This window comes from Meriones unguiculatus, chromosome 7, assembly GCF_030254825.1.
Source record: "Meriones unguiculatus strain TT.TT164.6M chromosome 7, Bangor_MerUng_6.1, whole genome shotgun sequence".
In the NCBI taxonomy this organism is placed as follows: domain Eukaryota; kingdom Metazoa; phylum Chordata; class Mammalia; order Rodentia; family Muridae; genus Meriones; species Meriones unguiculatus.
In genome coordinates, this window is record NC_083355.1 from 109641296 (window position 1) to 109662201 (window position 20906).

The following is a 20906-nucleotide window of genomic DNA, read 5'->3' on the forward strand; positions in this document are numbered from 1 at the left end:
GTTGAATTGTATGCAACTCTAAACAAATGACACTGTAAATCACCATTACTGCTTCTATAAAAGATCTAGATAGAAAAGAATAGAAATAAAAGGAGGGATGAAAGAAAGAAAAAGGAAAGTCAGGAAGAGAACAAAAAGGAAGCCATCAAACTAGAAACCTGAGGGTCCCGGGGAGGCCCTGCAGCCAGATCACAAGCAAAGAGCACTGTTTCCAGCACAGCATTCAGGGGTCCAGCACGGCTCATGCAAGAAACCAGAATGACCTCCATCTAGAAGCTTCTGTGATTTGTGAAGTTTAGACATTCTCTCCTTATTTATCCTTATAAGTACTTTTAAACTTTCTGCAGTCAGCAAATCTTTTTGAAACCACTAATATTCATAAACTAAAGTATTTTTCTAACTCTAAAAATACTTAGCTTTAAAATATCTACTATTGCTTTAAAATGATCAATTAGACTGTGTGATCTTAACTGCAGGAGCTTTATGTTTTGATTTTTTCATCCTGTCACCCACGGTCCTAAACCATAGTTGGGACACAATGAACAGACTATGCAAGTTTACAGAAGCCAGGTGAGCTAAGGGGCACAAGAGCTTCCTTCTGGCTTCTACAACATAACCACTTTACATATATGCAGTCACAGACTCTCCCCCACCCCTCTCCCTCTGTTCTCCCTGGAACACAGGCTCCCTCAGAACACAATATGGGCTCCATTTTTCTATACATATTAAATCTGCTGTTCTCATGTTTCATGTGTGGGTAAAACTGAGTCAGAGATTCATGAATGGCCAAACAATAATGTTCAGAGCACAATCAGTGTAAAAAAGTCAATGTACTTTTATTTGGTTTGGAAATGAACTGTTACCTGTCTGTGATGGTAGAGGATAGCATTATACGAGGTAGAAGACAACAATTGAACCCATCCAATTATATTTTCCATAGGCCATAATATTTAAAGTAATTTTTATTCATTTTATATATAATGGCTGGCCCCAGTAAAACACTTTCCATTTAAGGAAAACAAGCCCAAGATTAAAACATCAATAGGCAACCTAATCATGTAATAACAGAAAAACCTACAATTTTGCCAAATTTTACTTTCTTTGGCATGTTTCAGTAGACTTCCTTTTAAAGATAGTCGTAAGAGAAAGGCCCAGAATCCCTGATGATATAAAAGAGTCTGAGTCTCATGGATGAACCACCATTAACTTCTTTGGCCGAGTAAAAGGATTAACCTCAAGTGACTATTTTCAATTTTGGGCTTTAAATTTTTTTTTTTTTTTTTTTGTCAAATAATCTATGCTCATAAAATTGGCAAAGCTCCTGTGGTTACTCACTTAGCAATGTTTAGTGAGACCGGGGTATAGTGTAAGGGCAGAGCACTTACCTACTACAAAGCGAGACCTTGATTCAATACCCAATACCACAAAAACAAAAAGAACAATGGAATAAAACACAAAAATAAGCCCTCATCCTCTCCACAAACAACAACCCAGATTTACCGTTTTAATGTCTGCGAGCTCTGTGTTGCTGCTGTCTGAACTGCATTCTGACATTGTGATAGCTTATTGGAAAATCACAGCATGCCCAAGCTTCTGCTCTAAAATAAATGCAAAAAGTCAAGAATAAGACTCCTGTAAAGGGAATGCACACACCAGAGTCCTACTCAGATGAGGAGCTGAATAGCAGGCCATTATTTCATATCAACTTTTAAACAAAAGACATTTGGGACATTTTAGGATGCCAAGTGTTCTTCTAAAACAAAGAACAGAGAGTGAGTGACAACAGCAAGCCTGATCTACAGAAAGAGAAAGCTACAGCCAAGCTCAAGGAAAGACTTCTAAAGGAATATATGTGACTGAAACATGAATCAGGCTTTACAGATCACAGAGAAACAAAAAAGTAATGATGCATTACTTCCTAGATTCACACTTACAAAAAAAAAACAAATAAAGATCACCAGAAAGGTACTTGGCCAAGAAATCCAGATAGCCTATAATTAAGTCTTCAGTGTGTGTGCATGAAACACAACAGTAATTCCAATTTAACAAATAAAATTAAATACAAGTTCTAAGAACTGTTAAACTTGTTCTATCCACTCTTTCATCAAACTGGTTCATAAGACAGTTCAAGACTAGACTTAACAATTGGGAAGAAATTTAAATATGTGATGACTTTCTTAAATGATGATCATTATGATTTAAAAAAAAAAACCCACATAGTACAGGGAATTGACATGAAAAGCTTAATGTGATCAACAAACATTGATCTTAACAGCTATGACACTGGGCTTGGGCTCCTGAGTGTACACCACCTACACTGCCATCACACAATAAGGACAGGCCAATAGGCAGCTGGCTCTTGTCATTCATCTACTTCCAAGCCTTTTAAACACTCATGGGCAAATAATACTCTCATTTTGTACACTTTCTTTTTTTCCATTTTTGCTACCTAGTTGTTAATAAATCAGACTGGGATGACCTTAACACTACTTTAATAGGCACATATTTACCTCGAAATGCTGACTCTAAAGTTCTTTCAGTGTTTCCAAGTCTGTTTTTATTCATAACCTAGGTAACCTAAAAGCAATCAGAGAAAGTATTTTAGAAGAGATAACTCATTTTTAAAAAAGCAAACAATGTTAAGAAATTGACTACTTAACAAATTAGCTACTTGATAGTTTTTTATATTTAATATCAGAATAAAAGTCTTCATAAAATTACCTACCGAAAGACAAGAAAATGGAACATGACTGAAAGAACTACCTGTTACAATTAGTATTTACCTCTAATACAACTGGAAAAAAAAAAAAAAAAAAAAGCAAGGTTATATGATCCAGTTAGACACAGTGAGAACTCGGCAGAGCATGGCACACTTCCCTGGTAAAATCTGCCTGTAAGCCTACTTAATGAACACATGACAGGTCTATAGCACCACATGTCTTCCTACTTCCCAGTATGTCCATCAGTGTGTCTCATGTCTGTACCTCTGTACCCTCCCTTCCCCCTCCCCCACAGGCTTTGTCTGTGTAGCCTTGGCTGTCCTGGACTTGATTTGTAGACCAGGCTGGCCTCACAGCAATCGGCCTGCCTCTGCCTCCCCCAATGCTGGGATTAAGGGTGTGTGCCACCACACCCAGCTGTCTGTCTTCTAAGGTTATCTCATCCTTCACTGTTTGTTTGTTTGGTGAATTTTTTTATTTGTTTGTTTTTTTCTTGAGACAGGGTTTCTTTGTGTATCCTTGGCTGTCCTGGAACTCACTGTGTAAACAGTGAGGCTGGCCTTGAAATCAGAGATCTGCTGGCCTCTGCCTCCCAAGTGTTGGTAATAAAAGGAGTGCTTTTCACTGGATTTTTAGTCACATTTTGTATGCCACCCAGTAAGATGCAAAGACTATGTACACCAGCATGGGTTGTCAGAACATGGATCATGAACCAAGCTGTGTGAGAACATTTCTGAGAAATGTTCTGAGAAACATTTGTGAGAAAACTCCATGTAAACAAGACAAGAGTCTTGTAATCTCTGTTCCTCCACCACATGTCCCTCCCTCTCAGGTGTAGGGAACAGGAGTCAGCTCACTTTAAATTACTCATTACAAACAGCTACTGTTATTTGTTCACATGCCTCTATGGAAAATACATGCCTTTGCCACATGTGTCCTGTTCTTGTGAGTGAATGCCTTACTCAAGTGACTCTTCTTAACCCTCAGAGAATAACCTGATGCTCTGAATAAAGGTGGTTATTGCATTAGACTTAGTCTACCTCATTTATCAGCTCCATTCTTCCAGGTCCTACCCCCTCTAGAGCAGTAAACAATGGATGATGATGGCTCAGGCTCTAGTGTGTTTCATACAGGCCTGTTTCTAGTAATGCGCTAACCAAAGTCAGGTCAACCAATATAGGATTATCTAGTTATTTAGTTGCACCACTAGACAATCTGTATACACATAGAAAGCCCATCTGGCAAGTACTGGATAGTAACTTATTTTGGTAATAAAAAAATAAGTCATTGTCTAATTTTAACTAATAAGACATTACAAATCTGCAAAATCCTGTTTCATAGATCCCTTTACAATAAGCTTCAAACTATATTAGGCTTTAATACAAACAAGAAACTCCCATCAACACACAACTACAAGAGACAGGCAACCCTTTCAGTCCAAAGCTTGCAACAACTACAACTTTCTGGTATGAATTTTCAAAGCAAGTTAGCAGAATCTCAGAGATTCTGCCACTACCAACTTTACAGATTTACTTCACACTCATGCTATTCTTGAGCTAAGGTACAACTTCCACAAAGCCCCTGATAAGCAAGAGGGAAAACTCAGCATGGACATTACAGTATTAACATGCAAACCTGTTAGCACTGAAAAGTTCCTAAGGTTCTATGGAGGATCCAAATACCTGCAGCAAGCAAGCCTAAGATGACCTAGCACCAGCCAGGGAGCCCAAGGGAGCTTAAGGTGAAAAGAATTACAGTTTTCATAAACTGGCCTGTTGAAATCAGAAGAAACCCCTTTTCTTTGTTTTTCAGAACTCCCTCCTCTCGCTCCTTCAGTGCATGGAAACTCAAGCCTCTAGTGCCCTAAGTACAGAAAGCTTCCTCCAGAGCCCAAGCAATATCCTAGCACTCTGGAAACAGAGGCAGGCAGGTAGCTGTGAGTTTCAGGCCAGCCTGGTCTTCAAAGGGAGTCCAGGACAGCCAAGGCTACAAAGAGAATCCCCGTCTCATTAAAAAAAAACTGACCTGTCATCATCAAGCCAGGAGAACACTAGAAAGCTTACCTCGAAAACACAGATGGAATGGAATATAAGCCACTATGAAAATTAAAGCAAAATAATAATGAAAGAGCTTTCAACATAAAGTCAACAACTGCCCAGAAAAGTCTTACTCCTGTGTCCAGCCATATGAACTTGGGTTCCCTGTTGACGGCAGGACCTAGAATAAATAGCTACAGTGTTAGCTACAGTGTGCCAGACATTAAGACGTACAGAAAGAGGCCAGAGCCTTGTTTTTGGTAATATGGCTCAGTATATGTATATATATATATTTTTTTTTCTTTTCTTCCTTTCTACTAATCACATAGGTCCTGTTACATAGCACCTGTTCTCAGCTTCAACATAAGTTTCCACACAAAAGAATTTGTAGTTTCCCTACTGCCTTGTAATAAACCAAATTTGCTCCATACATGTGGCACTGCCCTGCCTTGCTTATAGACTTAGAGCTATCTCAACATCAATTCTTAGGACCTTCTTTGTTCCAGTTTCTGGGTTTGGATTTATAGACACCATTTAAGTATGTAAAGATTATATTTCTTCCTGTCTTGAGAGCTGTCCTTGACGCACATCAGCCTAGTTTAATGCTCAGTAATTAAACTGTTTCTTCTACCTCCGTGTAAAGAATTTCTGTGTTGGAAGACTTCTTAAATTCTGTTTCTCCAACATGCCTTAAAATGTTTTAAACATAGCCCAATTCTCAAACAGTATTCATGCCAAAAAGCAAATTCCATTTCTTGGAACTTAAGTAGATGAGAAACCCTAAAACATGTTCCCCAACAGCACAGAGGGAGGAAGTTTAAAAATAAAGATGGAGCAAAGTAGGCCAATACTTGCTATATTAAAAAGGACCCAGGCATCCAATGGTTGGTATTGGTTAAAACACCTCCCAAATTCCTTCTTCCTCTAAGTATGTCAGAACAATGTCTCAGCTGTCCTTCACAACGCCAAGTCAAGCTGAGGTTCTGGCCCCTTCACAGTAGTCAGCCTGTCTTCATAGCAGGCACCATGAACATGAGTGATACAGAAAGCAGTCTTTCTTGTCTTTTTGGTATCTTTATCCAGCAAGGAAGACATCAGATAGGTCAAGGTGTATGTGAATCAACTCTAACACTGTTTCCTGGCCCAAAAAAGCAGGGACATGTATTAGGATGAAATGAGATCTTAAGCTTGGTAAAACAAACATGGAAACTACTTCTTAATCTAAATGTTAAACAATTCTTAAAGAAAAATCTAAAATACAATTAAGTTCAACACAGAAAATACAACTTTGTTCGTAACATAAAGCACACAAGATTTTATATAGTATTTTCAGCCATATTACCCTCAAGAAAACACAAATTCGTAAAGGAGATCAAAACATACTACCTTTAAACATGCCACTGTGGCCCAGTGATTATTTTGAGTTCAAGGCATTAACAATCAATAATTCAGAGAAAGTTCTCTGCCTTCCTCGCTTTTTTTTTTTTTCTTTCTTTGGTCAGTTGGTTTTTCGAGACAGGGTTTCTCTGTGTAGCCTTGGCTCTTATAGACTTGCTTTGTGGACCAGACTGGCCTCTAAACTCACAGAGATCCTCCTACCTCTGCCTCCCTGAGTACTGGGGTTACAGGTGTGTGCCAATGCGGTGGCTCGACTTCTTTCTTCTGCCAAAAGCTAAGGTATAAATCCCTCCAGCCTACTCCAGAGGGAAGAGATCAAGCCTTATACGACCAGACAGAGATGGTCACATGATTAGTCTGGTTGAACAAACTTTACTAAGCAACACTTAGCTTCTAGTTCCTTCTACATACTTCGAGCTACCTCTTCCAATTTCCCAGCCCTGTGACTAAATAAACACCTATAAACATGAAATGAAAATAAAAGAGAAAAAAAATTTAAGTAATAAATAAAAACCCCAATAGGGTTAGGGAGATGCTCCTGGGTAAGAACACTTGCTGAGCCTGCATGTAACCTCCAGAGGCAAATCTCACTAGAGCTCACTGGTCAGCCAGCTTGTCAAGAAAAGATGTGCTCCTGAGCTCCTGGTTCACTGAGACACCCTGTCTCAAAGAGAGTGACAAGACAGACACCGAGCAGGAGACTGGATATCCTCTTTTGGCTTCTGCACCTGCACACCCATGCCCACACTCATACACACACACATTCACACACACAATCATGGTAATCGAACGGTTACGTTTTGAAAATTTAAAATAAAAAAAATATTTTAAAAAATTATTTAAATTTTATTTAAAAAAATAAAAGTAGGGCATATCCAAAATAACCACAGTATATAAGATAATTACATAAAGAACTTATCAACTATTTTTAGTGCATATATTATAGTAATACTAACCTCAGACTAAAAACTGAAAGAGGAAAGAGGAAAGAAATAGAGTACCGGAATTTAACCACTCTCTTTAGATTGCTGAAAAGAGCCCAAGAGATGTTGACATTTCTACTTCTTTCTACTTGTCATAGCTGTCATTTTTAAACACCCTCGAGCTTTATCTAGCCTATAGCATTACCATAAAAACGCAGAGCAGCTGTTACACCATTGCTATCCCTAACAGCCTACCCCACAGCTACATGTTTAAGAACAAGAGCAAATGAGAGAATATTTTATCAAACTAGGGTTTGGTTTCAAGAGGCAACTCAGGACAGCCATTGAGAAGGATAGCAGATTATAACAAACAAAAATGTGTACATGGTGATGTCAAATAAAAAAGCAACTGTTATTTGCAGATTAGTATTATTATTAAGATCGCCCTAGGTGTTAGTTAAAACCTAGAGAAAAGAAAGGGATGGAGGGGGGAGACTTTGCCCAACACTGAACACACATTACTGCAACAGGTGACTGCCTTTCCTTTTACATTTGTCTACATTTTAAATTCTCCTTCAATTTGACCGTGTATTACTCCAGAAATGGAGAATAAACTTTCAAACCAGGGGTAATCTGTAGCAATACAATAAAGTCTACAGGAATAGAATAATAGATAATTAATAGTAATAATAATAATAATAATAATAATAATAATAATAATGCAACTTGTCAAACCATTGAGTGTGGTAAAATTTATCCCACAATTTGTCATTCACAATCTCATTTCATGCATGTCTCTACAAGCCCAAGAAAGTTCTAGAATTTTCTATATAAATGATCTTTGTTGTTATCATTGTAGTGGTGCTGGTTTTGTTTGGCTTTATTTGATATATGGTTTTATGTAGACCAGGCTGGCCTCGAATTCCCTATGTTACCAAGATGACCCTGAACTGATCCTCTGGCATCCACTTCCCAAAAGGTGTGGACCACTAGGCCTGGCTTTATGCATCACAATTTTATTAAGCTTAGATTAACATTATCTTGTCCAAAATTAAGTATAACATGTCATTTTAAACAAGTTATACCCAGCAAAACTGTCCATATGAAAATATCCCTAGGCTGTCAGCCAACTGCCTGCTTCCCTGGAGCCCTTCTCAGAAAAATGACACTGAGGCCCCAGAAGAGCACAGACACTTTTCCAATTACCCTTATTCACAGCTACTCTGCAGGCTTGTGTTGGAGGTAAATATTTAACACACACACACACACACACACACACACACACACAGAAAACACTTGAGAGGGGCTCATCCTGCAGAGCAAACCTACATGACTATCATATGTAGAGGATGTGTAATAAATACGGAAGGAACAACAAAGCTCCAGGCAAGAGTAAAGTTGTGTAGCACCGGCCATCTGCCCTCCTCACAACACAGTGCTCACCACTCCACCACTCCCTATGACCTACCATCCACACAGGTCATGCCAGCTTCCTCTAAAAGCCTGTCACCAAACCCACACATGGGCTATCTAACCATCCAAGTCAGGGTCTGTTCTTGCCATGCCTCCCCAAAGCTTAAGATCTCTGAAAAGAAAGAGCCTCATCCTCACTTACATTCCTATTAGCTACCACTGTCCATGACTTAACCTGCTCATCTATTACCCTACTGTAAATCCCAAACTATGCCTGGAATGCAGAAGAGCAATATTCATAATTCACTGCCACTTACTGATTCTAACTTAAGAATAAACTATGGCTCTAGCATTCCCTGCATTCTGTTGCCAAGCACTCAGCAAGCAGCACTGGAAAGGTAAGGCAGGAAGACCCCAAGTTCAAGGCCAACCTGAGGAAACACACACAGACATACAAACCCTAACTTTCTTGTTCTAACCTTAAATTTGAATATATTCAGCTAAAGCAGCCTTTTGTAGTTAAAATACAAAACTCAGTTTTGATAACTTCTATTTCCACAAGACTTTAACCTGAATTATTTAAGCAGATTACTATTTCCATCCTTGACACTCTAAGACCGAAAGAATAGCTAGGATGAAATCATCAAAGATACAGAGGCATCAATCTGTACAGCAATTAATGGGGCATCATCCAACTATAATAATCATTCTAGTCTGTCTAGTCTGGTAACTGCCAACCACTCAAAATTCTCTTCTACATTAATAAAAGGTGATCTGGGTCTATCCTTGAAGACAGTGGAACACTGACATCATGTATCTCATAAAGCTTTCCTGCCCTAAGTACAAGGCCTGAACCCAGCCATCAGGAAACAAAACTAAATGATATTCATTTCACAAAACAAGGGTTAGCATCAGAAAAAAGCTGAAAACCTTCAAGATTAACAGGAGGGAAAAACAGGACAACTAAGTGAAATTCTGAAATGAATTTACATAATACCTTATTTCTCTAGTGAAATAAGTGGTATTTTAAAAGAAATGATTAGCACAAGCTAAATAAACTTATATCTTAGAAACCACATACCCTAATCTGAATTCTTGATGTGATACAGACAATGCAGGTAAGCATCTTATGGAGGCATAAGTGGTTCCAAGGCTACCACATGTAACTATGTAAGTGTATACATTCCTCTCTATAATTTATATTTTCTTTATACATTTATAATACATTCTACAAAAAAAAAGTATGTCTACCATATATCAGTTGAAACTTCTTACGTACAACCCAAAGAAACCAGCTTAGCAAAGTTCTCAGGCACCCAGCTGAAAAAGAAGCTGGAAGCTGAAGTCTACCTTAATTAAAAAATTACCCTGATGATCCAAAGTGTTGGAAGCCCCAGCCTGCTCCGCAAGGCATACACTCTTTAGGTTTTATTCTACTACTACTGGTTCCTATCACTGTATCACCATAAGTTTGTCTTATCCTTAAAATTCTCACAATTATAATTAGTCTAACAAGTACACATAAAGATTTAGAATTTGTGACTTTTAGTCCCCTTTTAATATTTAGTTATACAGTATGCACTTCCTGAAGAAACAGCATGGTGGCATAAGCATGTGTAATGAAGTATAAGCATGACCCTGGACAGGCTTCATGCTGTTTGCTACACTCTAGTGTAGCAAAGCTGGGAGTCTGTCAGATTCTCAGTCAGCAACACCAAGCTGCACTAGAGGAGACACAAGACTGCCTGGCTCTAAGATACTACCACCCCACCCAAGGCCTTCTCTAGTGTTCAAGCCTTACTCCCAAGGCTTTCATCCTGCATATTCTGCCCAGATGGTGTCAGCTCTATAATATCCATATTTTCAGTCACCATTTATAAGTTTGGCAAAGGCAATCTATCCAGATCTTATTTTTAGTGTACTGCCTCAATCCGAAATGGAGAAGTTGTAAATTATGGGTGTTTAAGAGATTATTGACTGTAAGGTTGTTACTTGGTCACCATACTTACAGGGAAAACACATACATCCACACAAAGCACAGTACTCCAGGCCGAGTTGCCTTTCTCACAAACCAAGTTCGTCAGAAGTAAAGCCAACTGACTATAACACTGAGCTTTAGTGTTCTGAAGCAGAACTCTCTGTGCAACCGCAGGTTGGCTTTGACTCATGATCCTCCTGCCTCTCAGAATTTCAGGTGTGTGCTGCTGTCATCTCAGCTTGACCAAAGAGTTTTAAATCTTGCCTTAGTTTCCACTGTTAGTTAAGTTTCAAACATATCTGTGCTGAGACTATTTAGAATACTGTCCCTGTTAGTAGCCTCATTACTTGTTTATGAGTAGCCACAGCCTAACTCGAGTGTCTATGAATGGGTGGACTTTCCTGTATCTCTTATTATTTTACATAAAATTATGGGCAAAGATGCTTATTTGTGGGGGATGAGTCATATTTTCTATCAAAGTGTCAAAGCCAAAAAAACAACTGGTCTACAATCAGATCAAACAATACATAGATAGGCTTATGACAGCTTGAAGCACAACCTCAGGGTAGCACACTTACTCATGCATCACAGATAAATAAGGGTATTTGGGGCAAGCTGGAGATATTTAAGACACTCTACTAACCAGAGATACAGTTAGAGATCCAACTAACCAGTGTGGATGAGCCTCGAAGAAAACTGTCAATGTGGCAAGGCCTTATTACCTATACAACTCATTGAACATGGAAAAGTCAAGCAGATGCCTACAGAGAGTTTTCACCCCTATGTGTTAGGTCTTTGGTACAGGAAGGTCCTCTGCATGCTACCAAAGGAGAAATGTGAACACAAACTCAGCTACAAACCCTCTGATATACAATGGTGTACTGTCTGCAAAATATGCTAGTACAATAGTGGCACAAAGCTTACGGTCATAACTAACAAATATCTAATTTGGTCTACTCCACAAGATGGAACCCATACCCAACACTGCTTGGGTGACCAAGAACCTGGGACTAGATAGCCGAGGGACCAAATACTAAAACCACTACTGTTCTACTAAAGAATGTATTAAAACATACTAAAGAATGTATCAACAGATGACCCTTAATAACATCCTGCTATCAGACATCATCAGAAAAGCTTCCTTCTGAAGCAGATGGAAACAAATAAAGACGCATGGCCAGACGATACGCAAAGAGAGAAATCTTGGAATACTCAGCCCTAAATAGGATGTCCTGATCAAATCCCTTCCCTCAGGACTCAGGGAAACTTTCTGAAGAGAAAGCAGAAATAGTGTAAGAGGCAGAGGGGACGAAGGACACCAAGGAAGCAAGGTCCTCTAAATCAAAAGGATCAATGCACATATAAACTCATAGACCCGTGTGTTTGAATGCTTGGCCATAGAAAGTGGCACTATTGGGAGGTGTGGCCTTGTTGGAGTAGCTAGAGCCTTGTTGGAGAAAGTGTGTCACTGTGGGGATGAGCTCTGAGTGTTCAAGCTACGCCCAGTGTGACACACAGTCTTCTGCTGCTTGTGGATCAAGATGTAGAACTCTCAGCTCCTCCAGCACCATGTCTGCCTACATGCTGCCATGCTTCTCACCATGATGACAATGGGCTAAATCTCTGAAACTATAAGCTAGCTCTAACTAAACACTTTCCTTTAAAAGAGTTGCCATGGTCAGTGTCTCTGCACAGCAATGAAACACTAATATGATATGCTAGTTTTTGTTTTATCTTATTATATATTATCTGTGAGAAACCTGTTTGTTGGGGGCTGGAAAGATGGCTCAGAGGTTAAGAACACTTGCTGTTCTTCCAAAGGTTCTGAGTTCAATTCCCAGCAACCACATGGTGGCTCATAACCATCTATAGTAAGATCTGGTATGCAGGCAGAATGTTGTATAAATAATAAAAAAAAGAAAAGAAAGAAACCTGTTTGTTTTCTAATGAGAGACAGAAAGGGAGTGAATGTGGATGGGAGTGGGGGTGGGGAAGAACTGGGAGGGGTAAAGGGAGGGGAAACTATAATCAGATTATATTATGTGAAACCAAAAAAGAAAATTTATTTTCAGTAAAAGGGAAAAATATGAAAAAAAAAAAACCTATAAATCACTTCTGTCATTCCCTTTCTTCCCTCCAATCCTTCCCATGTCCCCTACTCCCTCTCAAATTTATGGCTTCTTTTTTCTCGAAATATTATTATTGTTATAATGTTGTTACTTGTTTATGCACATAAACATATGAATTCCAAAAAAAAAAAAAAAAGAAAACTCATCTATAAAAATGCTGTGCACAATCCCTCTTTTTTGGAACATCTTCCATTATAACACTGAATTTGTATTTCACATGGAACGTCATTACATAATTTAGTCACATGAAGAACATAACAAAATATTCTCTAAAGTGCGTATCTGAAGAAAAAAAGAGTACCATCTAAATTTTATCTGAAATAAGAAATAAGCCAGAACCAGGCAGGCATCGAACTGTTTTCCTCACAATTTCAAGAGGCCAAAAGCTTATGGAGGAAGATGCAGAGATCCAGAGGCTGCCAGCTGCCCAGTGTGTTTCACTGATGAGCTAGAAGAGCAGGTGTTAAACCCTGGTTCTCCAACACTGGACATTAGCTCCTAAACACTCCTAAACTGTTATAAATAAGTAATAGTTGAGTTTTAAATGGATGAAGCATACCTGATCACTAAGACGCCACAGGTGAGTGAAGGCTGTGCAGTAAGATGTGAGAAAGAACGTAGGTCACAGGCTCATCCACGTTTGCTTTACCCTCTCTCAGCCTTGCTGTTCCCAAGCAGAGGACAGAAATTCTGACTTCAAAATATTCCAAATGTTAGATACATCTACTGCCTTCCTTTTTCCTTCAAATGGTTAATGATTAGCTAGAAATGGTATGTGTACACCTTTAATCCCAGCACTTAAAAGTCAAGTTCAAGGATTTCTGCAAGTTCAAGGCCAGCCTGGCCTATAACCTCGGGGTTATGTGGTGAGACCCTATGTCAAAATAAACGAATGACCAATAAATAATTAAGAATTTAGTTATTAAGCAAATAACTTCTATCATCTCAAAGGTCAGTTTTCAGCCATGCCTCATATATACCAGGCAAGTGCTCTTGCTTCAAGCCAAAGATCACATTTTTAGACTAGCATTCTGCTCTCATTATTTGAAGTGAGCATATTTTTTTAAAATCTGAACTGATTGTCTTGTTTTAACTCCCAAGAGAATTCTTGCAAATGTGTTGCTAGAATCTTTATCACATACAGTGATCTGCACTTAAAAAAATAAGTCAGGACTTATTTTTTCAACAATGAAAATGTCTCCATAAAACTCCAGATCCTGACAGCAACTTTCCTCCATGATTCTAAACACTCCTCCCAGCCTGCAATGCTTCTGTAACAGTCATGCATAGCTCACAAACAGAGAATCCAAAGGCATTATCAGAGGAGTCTTTTTTCAAAAGCCTTAAGATACCAGCAGTATTCCCCACAATACTTCAAAAGGTTTTATAAACTAACTTGCTTACTCAGCAAAACCAAGTACCCCTTTACCTAACTGCAGTGACAATGTATGCAGTGCTTAAGCCTTGTGATTCTATAAACCCGAGCAGAGCTAAGAATGCCTCATGTGGCTTCTGTCTCAGAAACCAAGACTCAGCAAGTAGTCCGAAGCTCCCCTCCCTAAAAGCTGTGTGGCATCCTCGGTGTCCTGCCACCTTAGTCACTGACTGGTAGCATATAACTGATTATCACATGGAGAGTACCAACAATTAACCGGCCATTTTAGAGAAATGGGAAGGCCACTGTGCACCTGCAATTCAAAGTCTCTCACATAGCCCAAATTTCCCATTTCTCTAACTACACCTCAAACACACACTTTTTCTGTGTTCTTTTATTTATCAGTTTGACACTACCATACCAGCGGTCCTACTTTTTCACCCAACATACACACTCCTGAAGGCCAGCAAGAACACCACTGTTTGCAAAGTCCTGCCTGCCTCTACTGTCAGAAAAATTGCATTCCTCAATCAACTAGCATCTGCCATAGGCCAAAGCAAAGGCTGAACACTACAAAAGACACTTCAACTCCCGTGGAGATGGCATTATCAGAAGCACACATGCCAATGCTTTCTGACTGCCTCACACTTTTGACTGGGTTTCTTCATAAAGGAATGGGAGAAATGCCTCCATACATGAACAAACATTTTGTGAAAGAATCCAAACAACTAACCCCTGTTCATAAAAGAGAAAAATCTCCTTACTAGCTGGTACACTTCCTTCATTAATCAATGGCAACTACAATTAGCCCTAGTTCCTCTTTCACTTTAGTAAATTAAAACGAAATAAAAAAGTGAAAGCACCTTAGTTACTTGTAAGCTGTGAATTATTCTTGCTTAAAGCTCTTCACCTAATTCTCCCATCCATAAGCTACTCTACACCTGCACTACCCTTTTCATGGTCCTCTAAAACACCTTTTTTTTTTTTTTTTTTGAGACAGGGTTTCTCTGTGTAGCCTTGGCTGTCCTGGACTCCCTTTGTAGACCAGACTGGCCAGCACACAGAGATCTGTTTGCTTCTGCCTCCCAAGTGCTCAAATTAAAGTGTGCATCACCACGCCCGGCTCACCTTTTTATTATTATAAGAACATCCTACATCTTTTCTAAAAGAACAGTTCTTTTAGAACATAATTATTATACAAATTGACATCTATGAATAGATTTTTGTGTTTTTTTTTGTTGTTGTTTGTTTGTTTTGTGACAGGGTTTTTCTCTGTAGCCTTTGCTGTCCTAGACTTGCTTTGTAGACCAGGCTGGCCTTAAACTCACAATGATCCACCTGCCTCTGCCTTCCCCAAATGTTGGGATTACACATGTGCACCACTGTGCCAGCTGAATAGATTTTTTTTTTAACTACAGTTTCTTTAATAGAAATGTTGGTAAACATCAAAGAATGAGGAAATAAGGGCTAAAAGATCCAAGCAGCACAGATTAAAAAGGTAGACTACTACCGAAATAATGTTGCCTACAAAGAGTACAAGCCTACTTTGACGATATTGCAAAGAAACCTGTAAATAAAAGCCAGTACAACACACACACACACACACACACACACACACACACACACACACTCCTATTGCCCTTCAGGATGAATTAAACTCTTGAATGCTGAAAAGCAAAGCCTAAAGTAAACAAAATAATCAGCTGGCTTCAACTTTCTATTTGCACAAGGTACACAGAAACCTTAGCAGCCCCTTCCTCTGGCTCCAACAGGACATAACAGCCTGCTGATCCTCTGAACAAATTCAGTGATAAAAATCTCTGTTTGCATACTGTGATAAGAACCAACCCTCTAAAAAGCAGCAACTCCTGGGCCTGGAGAAGATTCTAGTCTTTTATTGACACAGAGGAACTACTTATAGGAAATTACCAATCTGGAAGAAGCCTGAGCCTAGTGTTTTGATGATCAACAAGTAATCTGACCAGTTTGAGGTATATGCCCAAAAGGGATGGCAGTGGGGGCCTCAAACAGTCCCATGCATATCTATGTTCACAGTAGTAACTACTCTTCAGTCAAAAGATGGAAGCCATCCATAGACATCTGGATAAGCAGAACAGGGCTTACAGAGGTGCTCCTCCACCATCAATGGCCCTAGGAATCTACTTCTAAGTTGAAAATACAGAAATGGGGAAAGTGTATACTTGGCATATCAAACTTTCTGGCTGAACAACAAAACACAATATAAGGAATCATTGGTCACTCCTCATGACCACATGACCAACTCAGACAGGAAATAGAATCAAAAACTCAAAATCAAAAAAACAGTGTCTACTATAATTGTACTTTTTCACACATTGTAAATGGAAAAAATGTCAAGTCAAACCATTCAGCCTTTCATAGTGAGGGGATTGATAAATGTATGACAGGAAGCCCACAGCACTGCACTAGGTGTTAATACACCAGCACCAAGGGACAAATATTAAATGACTACACCTACACGAGGTTCCTAGCAGGCCAAATCCAAAGAGAAAGAAAAGAGAAAATGGCGGGTGCCTAGAAGAGCAGAATGTGGGTGTTTAGGTGGTGAGAGTGTTCCAGTGAGGGAAGAAGGTAGGAGATGGACAGTGGAAACTGTGAAACATTGAATGCGACTGCACTTACACTTCATGGCTAACGCTGCAATCCTGGGTACTCTGTCACATTTTAAAACAACTGGAAACACTTAGATAAGCAGAGGTCACCTAAAAATCTCAGTTGGACTGAGCTTCACTCACTCCACCTGTATTAACTGAGGCTATATCACACTTTGTTCAGGCTGCCCAAGATGCACGTGGACTGCACACTTTCAGGAGCAGTCATGCAGGGATTCTGAAACCAAATCATGATTCAGTCAAGGATCAGGTAGATTCGCAATTCGAAGCAACCATCACCAAGTCTCACTTCCCTCATGTATAAAATCAGAAAGGACGCAACTGCACAAACTGAGAATGTCTGAAAAGAACATTGATGAGATTTACCAAATGCCCTCCTTACCTGCCACAGAAAAGCATGCGTAGGCTGCAGAGAGGGAATGCTTAACGAGCATGTACACCCACCTTCTCAAATGACATCACCATCTCACACCATCAGACAGCACCAAAGAATAAGAGGTGGCAATGCTGTAAGACAATGCTCTAAAGGCTATCCTCCCTAGAAAGCAGAGCTACACCTAAACACTTCCCATTCCATATTATCACAAAATCACTATCCTGTCAGCACCAAGAGTCAGGCCTGATGGTGCATGCCTGTGATGCCAGTGCTCCAGAGGCTGAGGCACAAGCATCTTGAGGTCAAAGAAGACAGAAATAAGCTACAGCAAAACATTTTCTAAAACCAAAACAAGAAAGCTCAACGACAGGTGACACTACGCTACCCAGAAATGCTGCCATGCAGTACTCAGCACAGGACATAAAGACAAACATCACTAAAGTAGCTGCAAGGTCTTTCATCACCCAATTAAGGCCAAACCAGTCCTCTTTTGGAGCCACAAGCAAATTCACAAACTTAGGTTACTATGCTGATCATGCAAGGCAACCCTGGGTGCCTACAGTTCTATAAAATACACTCCATTCAGGAGCATGTGAACTGCTTATATTACACAATGCATGCACCACAGGTAGTCTGAAAGACAATTGGTGAAATAGATCGTTCTAGAACTCAGTTTCCAAAGATATCAAAACTACTGTTTGCTACAAGCCTCTCACCCAGAATTCACCTTTTAGTAAATTTTTGGGCCCTTGGTTACAACGGAGATTTTACTTAAAAAATTCAATGTTTATACCAATGAATTTTTAACTTAGTGGAAGTATTTTACAGCACGTTTAAAAACATTTCCCAAGTTGCTCAACTCTTAACTTGTGCCCTTTTTTACTGACGGATAGTGCAGCTCCTCAGAAAACTGACAATCAGATCTGCAAAGATTCAGAAACTCAGGCTGAAGTATGCATACTCCCAAGGAATTCCCTCTCAACAGACGAAGTTTTCAACTCTTGATCATAATACCTGGGACAGCATATGTCGGTAACTTAACCCTTTAGCACAACTCTACTCACAAAAGCAAGGACTACAGATCAACGACTCCCCAATCACCCCTTTAGGCAAATCTTCAGGACACTGGTGCTGTCCTGCAGGCAAAGTCACAAGGGCAGCTCAGCTCTGCTAGGCAACCCACATCAATCTGATGTGCTAACTTAAAATACACACCGCTCTGGCCTAAGGAAAGTCCCTTAAGGAAAGGTTCCTTCGCGGGGTCCAGGCACAGCGATCTGAGAGGGGAGGGGCAAAGAAAGATGGCCTCGGCCACCCACCCCCTGGGGCCAGCCCTGGTCACCTGCCAATAAACACACAACAGTCCTTCCCAGGGCTCCAGCCAGCACTTCGCCGAGGCCTTGTCCCCCTCCTGATCCTGAGAGTCGTCCAGGGGGTCCCGCGCCATTCGGCAGGCCCGGGTTGCGCCCAGGAAGCCGGCCCGCGTGGGCACCTCCAGTCTTTGCGCAGGCTTCGAACGCGGAACAGGACCTGTCAAAGCCCGCTCCTCTCAAGGCGGGGGCGCCAGGAGGACACGGATCCTGGTCCCCGGCTGCCCGAGGCTCGCGTGAACCGTCACCCGCCCGGGGTCGGCGTCGCGGCCTGCTCCCGGCTCCCGCGCGGGCCTCACGCAAGAGGCGGACCCCGCACTGCCGTCCCCCCGGGCCCGGACACAAAGCGGCCCAGCGGGAGCCCTCCTCACCTGCAGCACTGGGCGCCGCGGGCCTTCCACAACCATCGGACCCCGCTCCGGCGCGCGCGTCACAGCCCAGGCCTCCCGGTGCCGCCCGGCGCCGCCGCCGCCGCCGCCATTTCCTGCCGCTCGCCGTCGCCTCGTTCCCGCTGTCAGGTTACTCCATTCACCTGGGCCCGGAGCCGCCCGCGCCGCACAGCGCCGCGCCCCGACCCCTCCCGCCCGCGCCTGCGGAGACTGCGCAGCGCCCTGCCCGCCCGCAGCCCGCGCTCGGCCCGCGGCGACGGCGCACAGTGGCTTGGAGAATCCCACCGGCGTCGCGCCGCCGCTCCGCGCCCCCTCGCTCGCTCGCCCCGCGGCGCATGAAAGCCGTCCCGTGATTGGACAGAACGCGGAGGTGAAAGGTTAATCCCGGCCCCCCAGCCACTCAGGAGCTGGGAGACAGCGGAGTCGGGCCGGGGAGGCGTCTGCGGCCCAAGGCGAAGACGGAGCTGGTTAACGCAGTCCGCCAGCCGGCGGGAGTACTAGTGTACGCGCCACCCGGTCCGTCCCCGTGGTCTGGCATAGCCTCCGGGCTCTGGGGACTCTCCTCCTTGATGACGGCACTCTCACGGACCCATCGCCTCCTTCCGCAAGCCCCTCTGCACCGCCCTTTGAGTCCTCAGAACTGTGGCCAGCCCTCGAGGCCAACTTGGACAACCAGAAAACGCCCTCCCTGGGCAGACTTGGTTGTATAGGACTGAGCTCCCCGCCGCGCCTTCTTGCTGAGTTCAAAGGAGTAAAGAGGCCGACTTTAAGAAAACCTCCCCCACCTCCCTGTAGGCATCTCTTCGAAAAGAACCCCCACCCTCCCCCACAGACAGCTGTACTCCGGGTGAGGGATAGATGGTCACAGCCCCAGGCTTCTCTCTGTCCCTGGAAGCACTTAGTGGAAGCTCTCCATCTGCACAGTATTCAACAGGGTGACCACCAGTCCCGCGTGGTGGTTGTTACCTCTCCGAATTGAGGTAGAGGTATGATTTGCTAATCTTTAAACGCATAGGTTGACGTGTTTATTAGAACAAATGCTAGTGTCGTTTTATTTATTATTTACTTATTTGTCATTATTATTTTGGAACCTGGTCTCACTATGTAGACCAGGCTGGCCTCGAACTCAGAGATCCGACTGCCTCTGCCTCTCGGTTGTTGGGTTTAAAGGTGTGTGCCACCACACCTTTGTATGTTCGTTTATTTGTGTGTCTGTGAGTATCTGTGAGACGCATGGCTTGGGGCTAGGATCCTCATGATTTCACAGCTTGAGGCTCCTCCAAGCCCTCTGTTTAGTTCTCTAAGGCAATGGTTCTCAACCTTCCTAGTGTTGCAACCCACACAGTTCATGTTGTGACCCCCAACCATAAAATTATTACCATTACTACTTCATAACTAATTTTGCAACTGCTATGAATTTAATATCTGTGTTTTGGTGGTCCTAGGCGAGCCCTGCAAATAGTGTTTTGACTACCGAGGGGTCGTGACCCACACGTTGAGAACTACTACTCTAATGTGTGCCAGAAGCTTCATTGACTAGCAGTGAATTTAAAGCTTACAGATCTGTGCACTTTGCAAGCTTCGCATTTTAAAGAGAAAGGAACTGAAGTAGCCTGAAAATAACTGCAGCTAGGGTGTGACCATTAGAGATTTGAATCTTATGCTGTCTTCTGAGCTGGTGTGCTCTTTCAATCGTGCGCGCAATTTTCGGTCATGTGCTGGGCGTGGTGGTGCATGCGTGTAATCCCAGCACTCTGGGAGGCAGAGGCAGTCAGTTTGCTATGAGTTTGAGGCCAGCCTGGTCTACAAAGCGAGTCCAATACAGCCAAGTCTACACAGGGAAACCCTGTCTTGAAAAAATAAAATTTTTTTGGTCGTGTATTTATCATGAGTTGGCTTGACCTTTAACCTGAAGGTGGATAAATCAGGAAATAAAATGCTTCTGGCTGACCACACTTAAAAAGTGATGTTTCTTAATATATTAAAGCACAGTGGACAATAGATCTCCCAGTGAAGATATAAAGGGATTTTGAAAGTGGTCCTTCTGTGCTGGATTCGGCAGCACATACACAAAAATTAATACAGAGAAGATTAACATGGCCCCTGTGCAAGGATGACAGGCAAATTTGTGAAGCACTCCATATTTAA

At 41.7% G+C, this 20906-nt stretch overlaps 1 protein-coding gene and 1 non-coding gene across 5 annotated transcripts in view; one reads left to right on the forward strand and one right to left on the reverse strand.

Moving 5' to 3' along the window:
* Dicer1 (dicer 1, ribonuclease III) overlaps positions 1–18876 on the reverse strand; it is a 69697-nt gene extending 50821 nt beyond the window's left edge. For 3 of the 4 annotated variants that reach the window (XM_021647014.2, XM_021647013.2, XM_060388120.1), the window contains exons 1-3: positions 18741–18876; positions 2511–2577; positions 1501–1598 (exon numbers count right to left, since the gene is read on the reverse strand). The gene's annotated coding sequence lies outside the window, so the exon portion shown is untranslated. The remainder of the gene's footprint in view (positions 1–1500; positions 1599–2510; positions 2578–18740) is intronic. The other variant, XM_021647015.2, reaches the window with a different exon arrangement.
* Positions 18877–20804: 1928 nt separating this feature from the next.
* Positions 20805–20906, forward strand: LOC132655492 (U6 spliceosomal RNA). Its single transcript, XR_009593300.1, has one exon. It is a non-coding gene; the product is annotated as a U6 spliceosomal RNA (small nuclear RNA).